The 10,621-nt window shown below is 53.7% G+C and overlaps 1 long non-coding RNA gene across 1 annotated transcript in view; it reads left to right on the forward strand.

The window, feature by feature from the left end:
• The window catches only part of LOC146817394 (uncharacterized), a 57,707-nt gene extending 54,646 nt beyond the window's left edge, over positions 1-3,061 (forward strand). The window contains exons 2-4 of the long non-coding RNA XR_014962543.1: positions 1,804-1,990; positions 2,297-2,374; positions 2,648-3,061. This is a non-coding gene — a long non-coding RNA (uncharacterized LOC146817394). The remainder of the gene's footprint in view (positions 1-1,803; positions 1,991-2,296; positions 2,375-2,647) is intronic.
• Positions 3,062-10,621: the final 7,560 nt, after the last annotated feature.

Here is a 10,621-nt window from a genome sequence, read left to right on the forward strand (position 1 = left end):
GAAAAATTTTTGGAGGACGTATCCTCCTTAGGATCGCCCGGCCAGAAATTAAAATCTCCCAATAGGAGAACCGAGGAATTATTAACCACGAGTGTGGCAAGGAGTTCCTGCAGGGTGGCTACGAACAAGGGCATGTTCTGAGGAGGACGATACATAAGGATAACTGTGAGGGGAGCTGACAGATTGAGAGAACGGGCCACCAAAAAATCCACACTAGGTATAGGGGAGTGAGAAAGAAGCTGAAACTGCAAGTTAGAACGGACGATCATGGCCACCCCCCGCCTGCTTTGCCATTAGGGCGATCCGCCCGGAGTGCGTAATAGGTGTCGGGGAGAATGGCCAGGACGTCGGGAAGAGAATCAGAGGAAAACCAGGTTTCAGTAAGGAACAGGAAGTCAGGAGACTCGGTGTTCAGAAGGTTAAATAGTTCCAGTCGGTGCTTGCCGGCCGAACGAGTATTAAGAAGACAAGCAGAAGCAAGATAGGAACAAGAGGGTGTATGAACAACAGAAGGGGGGTTTACAAAACAAGAAGGAGAAATCGATGAAGCAGAGGACAAGGGAGTGTGACCAGGTGAGAGGATGCCCAAGGAATCAAGGCGCTGCAGCAATGAATGAGAAAGGGGTACATTAACTGAAAGAGACGACAATTGGGCAGAAGAATATACCACTAAAGGAGCAAAGTCAGTGGCCCCTGGTCCCGGCGCGTCGCAGACGTGCGCAGACGGGCTTAACTTAGGCGCAACTTCGGCGCGCCTTCGTCGCACCCGCTGCGCTGCCGATGTTGTAGCGTCAGAAGTAGGCTGTGCAAAGGTACAATGTGGGCGTGGCAGGGGAGGGAGGGGCCAAAAGGCTGCACCGCCAACCCCAGAACAGCCCAAGATGGCGAGCTCGCCCGTCCCCGCTCCAGCAGCCAGACAGGCGGAGGAGAAGAGCGAACGGCAAGGGGCGTCCAGGAACAAGTGCAGGCACAGGTAAGGAGACTTAAAATAAGGGGAATGCGCAAGTCCAGAGCGCAATCACGCCAGAGTCAGTAAAATGCAGGAGGCAGGCAGGTAACGGTGCTCCCGGTGAGTGCCTCGGGAGATCTGCGAAGCAGGTCAGAGCTGGTAGGCCCTAAACAGTCCACAAGGTAGGGTGCATTGTATTGAAAACGTAGGACATGCATTTTTTAAGTTTTACATGTACTTGTAGTGAAAAACTCCTATAAATAATGCTTCAAGTCTATAAGGCCTACCTCTCCCATAGAATATCATTGGGTTGCCTTATTAAATTTAAGTGCTAACTTTTGATTGGGAACAGGTAGAAATGTCATGTTTGGTCTCAATAAAATTGCATTTAACATCCTCTTTAATGGTAAAGTTGGATTTTAAGTTACAACTCTGAAAATGCCACTCTTGGATAGCAAAACTAACAATGTGGTATATGGGGTGATGTGTCCATGTGAATTACTATACATTGCTAAAAACCAATCAGGAAATCCGCCAAAGGATTACACGGCACAAGTCCAGAATACGCAGAAAGGTAGTGGCGGAACCACTGGTTCGCATTGGATAGATAAAAAACATTCTGAATCAGATTTGAGATTGACCATCAAACGTGAACCTCAGGGAGGAGATGTAGACTTAAGACTTAACCAAAAAGAACTTTATCTTATTTTGTATTTTAATACTGCCACTCACTGTCTCAATAAAATGACCAAGGTCCAGAATTTGCTTCCTGTGCATATAGTGCCTTAAATTCAGAAGAACATTTATGGTTGAGTTGTACAAATTCACATGTTCCTCATTCAACCTTCATGCAGTGTTTTGAACTACATCTCCCAGAATGCCTGAAGCGACTCCTCCTGGAAGTAGGAAGCACATATGACTGCTGCGAGGTAGACTGAATAAGGAAGCAGCGTGTGATCTTGGGAGCTCGATGCTACCGATAATGAGCAGAAGCACAAGAGGGTGAAGGAGTGGCGCCAAAGTTTAGAAGTTGATACACCAGTAAGTGTGATGTGGAGGGCATCCAATGCGGAATGTGTATGTTAGGTGTTCCTGGTGTGTTTCAATTGCCTGCTTGTAATAGCAGCTAACATTCACTGCTATGGGATTTCGGCAGACAGATCGCACCCGCCGTCGTTGGATATGAATGTTTTTTAAGTAACAGCTAATTGATTGGTGATTTCTGAGTTGCACAATTAGATCTGATTTAGTACCGCAAAACTGCTCATAGCAGTGTTAACTCTTTGAAAGTTCGTATATGCATTTCGAGACAGGATTTGTTTATAAACTACTAACTTTACGTTTCAGATTGATTTTCGTCTGAAGTCATTGTTATGTAGAGGTGCGTGAAAGCAGTGGCTTGAGGATTGGTTTCTTATGATTGATGTGAGTAACTTTTCATATACAACAAGATTTTATGGATTTGTTAGTAGAAAGAGCTTAGATGCCAACCAGAGCCCATGCTTGCCGTCTTTTTAGGTAAAATTATCAGAGATGTGAATACTGTTAACCTGTCACACAATATTTTGCCATATGAATCCAAGGTAAAAAACTAATTGTAATCAAATGTATGGAGATACAATATGTATAACAAGACCACCTGGATGAGTTGTAATACATTGATACACATTGTATTTTTCTTCCTTTTTGGTGTTTCAGTTCTGAGTCCTGAAGAGAACCCACAAACCGTTACGGATTCGAAACGGGTTGACATTAGTGCAACCTACAAGTAGCATTGTAAACAGGGAGATAATAATGAATTTGATTGATATACAAGAGCAGTGCATTGCTAGGTTGCTTGGCCCGTTAATTTTTTAATATGGAAATTATTTTCAGTTTCAGAAGCTATCAAATTCTCCTGTTTGGGTGATTTAATTTAATTTTAGAACTTTGAATTCCAGTTGTATTGTTGTGTTTTATGTCTATATTCATTTTTGTATGTAATGTTTTTGTGCATGTATGTTGAGTGGGTTAATTGTATGGTTTATGTGTGATTTGTTCGTAATAAGCTTCTGTGTCTGATGAATTTCAAAGTAATTTGACTATTGAAGAAAAAATAAATGGTGAGCACTATTATTGAATAGGGTGGTCAGTATGTGTAAATAATTGGTCAGTATTGACAATTTTGTGGTTTAGACGTTTGAAAAGTTGGTATTTTCTTTCATAAACGCCTGTGTCCTGGGTCACATGACTATGTGTAGTTGGCAGCTGGCTTTGTGTGTTCCTCCCAGACAGTGAGTCTGGGTGATGGCAGCATGTGCCACCCTACAAGGATGGGTGAGGTAGAACAGTTCCCTGCCCCACTTAGATTTCAGAGGGCTGCCTCCAGCACACTCACAGAGGAACTTGAAACCAACCTATTGTTCCCCTAAACCACTTTGAGCCTGAGCAGGGGAAGGAAGGAAATGTCCTGAACCAGATGTGGAGGTGGTTTAGAGGTTCCCCCACTTCAAAGGATGGCAACAGGTATAAATATAGGACTAACTGTTCAGTGCATTCCTGGACCTGTGGAAGACTTCAGAAGGACTGCCTTGTTTCTCAAAGAACTGTCCAACTGCTTGAGGCTTTCCTTGCTGCTTGAAGGAGAGAGGACTATCTCTTAGAACTCAAGATTACCTAAGTGACTCCAAGGGTCAGTTGGTTGACCTGTTCTGAGCTATAGGGACACAACAAGCTGCAGAGGCCTCCCTGCAACTGCCCATCTGACCTGCTGCTACTAGACCTGCCCCTGAGCCCTGCTGGTCTCTGCTGGAGGGATTCTCCGCTCCCCAAGAGGTGCCTCCCTAGGGCTAGGACCCTTGGCTGGCATGGTCTCTTCGTGGCGATTAATGGGCCTGTTTGCACTGAGATCTTGCAGTCTGCGACAACTGTCTGGTGAACCAGACTCTTTGCACTACAGCGACCACCAGAAACGACTAGAGGTGAGCAAGCTAGCAAATTAACAGGGGGAGCTGAGCCAGAGTCGAGCCAAGGGTCTGACTCGGTGCTTAGAGCCCGTGCATGAGCCAAGCCCTGAAAATGTTTGATATATAAATCAAACAACCCATAAAATATGATAAAGTGGGGGGCGTGGCCAAGAGCGTCAGGATGGCGGTCGAACCTTAGGAGTGCTCCGGACCCCTACGTCATACGCTCTACAATCGCCGGCCATCAGGACTCTAGTAACCCCCACAATCCTTGACCTGCTCACCTGGTGGTCCGGAGGGCCCCATTCCTGTGCTGCCTCGTGATCCTTGGGCGGCGGACACCCCTCTCTCTCCGAGCCGCCTCGCGGCCTTTTAAGATGGCGACTGCCGCCGCGGCTGTTAGCTCCTCGCCCGGCCTCAGGCTTTGATCGCGCCGCTGTGGAGCGTTGAGCGGCCCGGCCTCCTGCGGCCACCCGGAGCGACTGAGGACCTGTCTTCGCTGCTCGATGCAGCCCGCCACCGGCGTGATAGTGGCTTAAGAGACTGCCGCCCTGTGCCACCGGGCTCCCCCGGCCTCTTGGGAGCCCGGGCCTGCCTGGACCTGCTTTGAGCCTGCCTACTTGCTCGGGGTGACGCTGAGTTGTCTCAGCTGCCCCTCCGGTGAGCTTATGGACCCGCCTCCCCGCTGGTGAGGCTGCCGCCTTGATCTGGTGTGTTCCCGGAGGCCGGCCCGGCTGTTGGTTGGGCGGTGGAGGGTACTGCTGTCTGGGGCCCTGCTGGCGATCCTGCGGCCGTCGGAGGTAGCGGTGGAGCCAAGGAGACATCCAGAGGGCCTTGGCTGGGCAGTGACGGTGTCTGCGGGCTGCTGGCGGACCCCCCCCTCCTCAACGCTGGAGGTTGTGAGGTGAAGAGGCGGACGGGTGGTTGTGGGGGTGTGGGCCTCTGTGAGGGGAATCGGCCGTCTGTCGGGCGGCGGGGGAGGAAGCGTGCGAACCTCTGGGTTGTCTCATGCCCCGCCTGGGCCTCTTCCCCCCCCCCCCATCCTCCCCACCCTCGGGGTTCTTCAACTGCCATCTCAGGCAGTGGGGCTTGAACTACCGGCGAGGGCCCGTGACCGGACCTACGGATCTGCTCTCTTCCTGCGCTTGGGTCTCCTCTCCTGACCTGGCGCACCTGCCTGAAGCGAAGGCGCTAGGCTGCTGCAGCTGCCAGGGGCTTTGAATAGGCCGCACGGTTCGGGCGGCGTGGACTCCTGGTTGCGGGTCCCACCACTGGCTCCTGTCCCCGCGACACCCTGATTATACCCTGGTGGCTGACCCTTGCCCCCCTACTTTGCTGGTCCATAGGCCGTTGCCACCCTCTTCCCCCATCCTTTGCGAATCGCCGAACCTGGCACTGTTCTGTGGCCCACTGGGGCCCCGTAGAGACTGATTGGACTGACAGGGGACGGTGGGGTCTGGCTGCGCCCTGACCCCCCCACCCTCCTTTTTACATCCTCTACTCTTGCCTCACGCCCCCACCCTCCTTTTTACATCCTCTACTCTTGCCTCACGGCAGGCTGGACTGCCCTCGGGGACTCGTACCTCATCTCCGCTTTATCCGTGGGTCACCATGACCTGAGACAAGATACCTAAGACCCCTGCTAACCAGACTAAAATAGATCGGTTTGCCACCGCTGAGGCTGGGGCCGCCGGTGGTCCTGCGGGCGCGGGTGCTCCCACTGTGCCCGACCTCTCTGCCATCCTTCAGGCGATCCAGGCGTCACAATCCTCGGTTGAGGGTAAGATTGCTGAGGTCCGTGTGGACATGACCCTGATCCGACAGGACCTTCGCAACGCTAACACCCGGATCAAGGAAGCGGGGTCTTGCGTGTCTGTCGTGGAAGACGACGTACAGCAGCTTAAACTCCAGGTGAACCGACTCCAGACGCAGGAACTCCACCGGCGGGCTGAAGATGCTGAAAACCGTGCCCGCCGCAATAACCTCCATCTGGTTGGCTTTTCTGAGGGCGTGGAACAGGGTCAAGCAGCAGATTTTGTGGAGCGCTGGATACGCTCCTGGATGCCCGAAGGCGCTCTTTCCCCCTGGTTCACGATCGAGAGGGCACACAGATCGCTCGCCCCTCGGCCACAGCCGGGGCCCCCCCACGTCCAATCATCCTGCGAATCCTCAACTTTAGGGACAGGGATGCTATCCTGGCCGTATCCCGGAAGAAACAACCTTTCAAGCACGAAAACTTGACGATAATGGTCTTTCCTGACTACACCCGGGAAGTCCAGACTCACCGCCATTCCTTTGGTGAGGTCAAGCAAAAACTATGCTCGCTTAACATTCAATACAGGCTCCTCTTCTCAGCAAGGCTGCAAGTGGTTTTTCAGGACAAATCCATCTTCTTTGAGACCCCTGAGGAGGCATGGACATGAGCCACAGAAGAACACCCGCTGTGGCTGCCCGCTCAAACTCACGTTTCACTCACTGCCACCGGCGGCACCCGGCGGGATATGCCGGTGCTTCGCCCATGCCGCAGACGCTCCGGGAGTCGCAGAGGCAAGTGGCGGGCACGCTCTGCTTCTCCGACGAGCCCCTCGCAGGGCTGCATGTCCGGGCCATGCAGGGAGACCTCCCCTGCCGGGCGGTGCTCTGGCTCCTGGGGCCGTTCTGGCCCCGGCTCGGCTTCTCCTCCACCGTCCTTGATAGACCTTCCGGACACTGATCTTTCCCGCAGCCCGACACTTCCCACCGGGCCGGCCTGAACCCATCTCAACGATGTCAGCCTTTCTTTTGATGTTTTGGTTCGGGCTGATGTTGGTCGAGACCAGATACGCACTTGGTTACTAACTGTTCACTGATGGTTACGAGACAAGAACATCCTACTATGAGGAGGGGTCCTCCACGACTTTCCCCATTTCCAAGCGTTTCAGCTTGGTGTTTCAGTTCCCTGTTTACTGTTTGGGCGACATGATGCTTCCGTTCGTGAAGTGTGGGGTGGGGGGTTGGGAGGGGTTGGAGCTCCGGCTCCCGTTTGATTTGTTTTTTAGGTTTTCTGTTTTCTGCACCGTCTCTGTTCCATTGCACCTGGGTGACCACATCCCACGCACCGCTACTCTATCGCATCCACGGGCTCCGGGCACTATCACACTTTTACTATCCCAGCTATGCCACCCAGCAGCCCGACTCCCCCCAGGGCCTCCTCCTGCCCGGCAACACTAACGCACTCTCATCGCTCCATATAATGTCCTGGAACATCAATGGCCTGCTGGACAAGATTAAACGTGCGGCTGTCTTGCGATATGCCCAGCGTCAGGGGGTGGTCATACTTCTGCTTCAGGAAACTCATCTATTGGGCTACCAATGCCCGTTCCTTGCCCGCTATGGCTATGGCGCCGTCTGGCATTCTGGGTTTCGTAGGGGGTCCTCAGGGGTGGCTATTCTGGCGCGTCGTACCCTTCCCCTGGTGGCGCGTAAAGTGACGCACGACCCTCAAGGCTGCTTCATCCTTTTAGAAGGGACCCTCGAGGAACACCCGCTTAATCTGTTGTCTGTCTACTCCCCTCCTGCTTTGCTGGGCCCCACGCTTCGCGGACTCACCCCACTGATCGCGGCTTTGCCCCTGGGATTGACCGTGGTGGGGGGGTGACTTCAATGCCACCATGGATCCTGGCCTAGATACTGCGTCTCCTCCCTCCACCTCCAGGACTGCCCAATCCGGCCTTCTCTCCTCATGGGCTGCTAGCCTGGGTCTAGGGGACGCTTGGAGATTGTGGTATCCGACCGTAAGGCAGTACACCCTTACTTCTGCCTCTCATCACACCCACGCCCGTCTAGACTACGTTTTCCTACCGGTCCAGGATTGCCGAGCACTCCATGCAATCTCTATCCTTCCGAGGGGCCTGTCGGACCACTCCCCAGTGTTGCTCCATGTAGGGGCCCTTCCCCCATCATCCTGACCACTTTGGCGACTCAACGCCTGGTTCCTCCAAGATGAAGAGTTTAAGGAATGCATATGTGCAGAACTTCGCACCTACTTCACCAGCAATCAAGGCTCGGTCTCCTCCTCCAGCACCCTCTGGGTGGCTGGTAAGGCCACTATTCGGGGGTTTGCCAAGGGCCGACTGAAACTCACCCGTGCTGCACGTGACTCCCGGGTCACGCTTCTAGAAACATAAGCCGCCCTGCTCGAGGCGATGAGCCCCGAGGATAGATCTGCTGCCCAGGACAGGAGATTGGCGTTCCTACAAGACGAGCTCAGACAGACCTCTCTGGAAGCCGCCAGGCTTCTCTGGCGTTCATCTGTGACCAGAGTGTACGGCTGGGGAGACAAGAATGGGAGGCTCCTCCACCGCCTCGCCACCTACCCCATGGCCAACCGTATAATTCCAGAAATGACTGACGCAACCGGCAAGCTTCACCGCGCTCTGTCAGCAGTAGCCCACTGCTTCGCCACCTATTACGCTACCCTCTATTCGGCACGGTCGCCGAGTCTTTTTCTCTCTCTGAGCTCCTCCGACGGGAAGAGTTCCCCCTTCCGCGCCTCAGCGGCCCCGATGCGGCTGCACTGTGCCTTCCACTTACCCCTACGGAGATGTCTGATGCCATTTCGTGCCTGGCGGTGGGTAGGACTCCTGGGCCGGACGGGCTCCCCCAGGAGTTTTATTTGTCCTACCGCGATACCTTGATTCTACCTCTCATAGCAATGTTCAATGAAGTGGTGGAGTGCGGCTCTTTCGGGCCGGAGACGGATCTCGCCACCATTGTAGTGATCCCTAAGTCCCAGCCCCCCTCTCAATACTGTTCGGACTACCGTCCCATTTCGCTCATCAATGCAGAGCTTAAGATCTTTGCTTCCGTGCTGGCCAATCGCAAACGGCCGCACCTAGCCCAGCTTGTCCACCAGGACCAATGCGTCTTCATGCCTCTCCGAGGGACTATACACTGTCCTCGACGCCTCCATCTTGCCCTTGTGAATCGACACCTGCTAATCCCATACTTCTCCCTTCTCCTTATTGACTTTGAGAAGGCTTTTGACTCCGTTGACTGGAGCTACTTAGATGCGGTGTTGGACCAGATGGGTTTTGGCACTCCTTTCCGCAACTTGGTAAGAACACTGTATCACCTTCCCCGGGCACAGGTCCTCCTCAACGGAGCTCTTTCTCGCCCCTTCCCCATTAGACGGGGCACGCGGCAGGGTTGCCCCCTCTCCCCGATACTTTTTGCTCTGACGATGGAACCACTCGCTTGCCTTATCCGCGGTGACCGCTCCTTAACCGGCTGGAGGTGGCCCGGCCTAGCAGAGGATAAAATCGCGCTATACGCAGACGACGTGCTGCTGTTTCTGGCCGACCCGGCCCAGTCGGGACCCCGATGCCTCCGAGCGCTGGATATCTTTGAGGGTGTTTCCTGCCTTCGACTCAACCCGGCCAAATCTGTCCTTGTCCCCTTGCATCCATCCAGCGAATGCTTCGATTGGCAGTCGACAATCCCCCTTCGGCGGCTGTCCTTCAAGTACTTGGGGATTTGGGTTTCCCTTCTCCCCGACCTCGCGTGGGAGCTCAATGTCACCCCGCTGGTTAAACGGGTCCGTGCGGACCTCCTTAAATGGCGCAAGTTAGCCCTGAACCTCCTAGGCAGCATAGCCCTATACAAAATGATGATCTTACCCCGTTTTTTATACATGCTCCAGAACACTCATCTCTCCTTCGCTACGTCTTGATTCCGGGACATGGACGGTTTGGCCACCAAGTTCCTCTGGGGGGGCCGGAGACCCAGACTGGCCCTGGCCCTCTGTCGAATACCACCTTTTGACGGAGGTCTCGGAATGACGAACCTCTACCTCTATTATTTAGCAACTAGTCTCCTCACGATCCACGACTGGTTTAATGGTGGCTGGTCTGACCCGGCGTACCGCTTAGAGCTTCATGCTATGGGCTTCATTCTATCCAGGGGATGCTTTACGGGAACGTTGTTCCTCGGGCCCTCCCTGAGGTCACGCGTGGAGTATTTCTGGCTTGGCGTGCATTCCTGCGTCATACTCACTGGGCAGGGAGACTGACTCAATACGCCCCCTTGTGGTATGGCACCAGGCTCCGTGAAGTCGCCTCCTTGCTGGGGTTCCGACAAAGGGATTTCATCGGGATGACTTTGTTGGGCGACGTCTGGAGCGGTACTCATATCCGATCCTTTCAGGATCTACAAGCTAGACACTCCCTCCATCCCTCTCAATTTTTCCGCTACCTGCAGCTGCGCCACGCCCTACACTCTCATATTCCAGATGGCACTTCCTTGCCTGAATATAGCCCGCCAGAGGCGCAAGTCATGACTGGCGACCTGGGGAAGGGTGGGATCTCTCGGATCTACCGCTCACTCACCAACAATACTCCCAACTCCCTTTCCCTACTCCGAGAAAAATGGGAAGGCTGGCTCGGGGCACTGGAGGACGCGGATTGGAGGGACGCTCTGATGGCCCCTAGATGGATTGCAGTCTCAGCGAGGATCCGCTTGGTCCAAGTTTACTTCTTACATGCCGCCTATCTTACACCCCTGCGTCTTCACCGTGCGGGGCTTCGGCCGGATGCCCACTGCCCCCGCTGCTCCCACCCCCACGCCAACTTCTTCCATATGGTTTGGTTGTGTCCTGCGATACAGGGGTATTGGGAATCTTTAACACAGGACCTGACGGAGGTCCTGGTCTGGGAGGTGCCTCTTGATCCCATACATATTCTGCTGGGCA

The sequence above is a fragment of the Triturus cristatus genome, chromosome 6 (genome assembly GCF_964204655.1).
Source record: "Triturus cristatus chromosome 6, aTriCri1.1, whole genome shotgun sequence".
Lineage (NCBI taxonomy): Eukaryota > Metazoa > Chordata > Amphibia > Caudata > Salamandridae > Triturus > Triturus cristatus.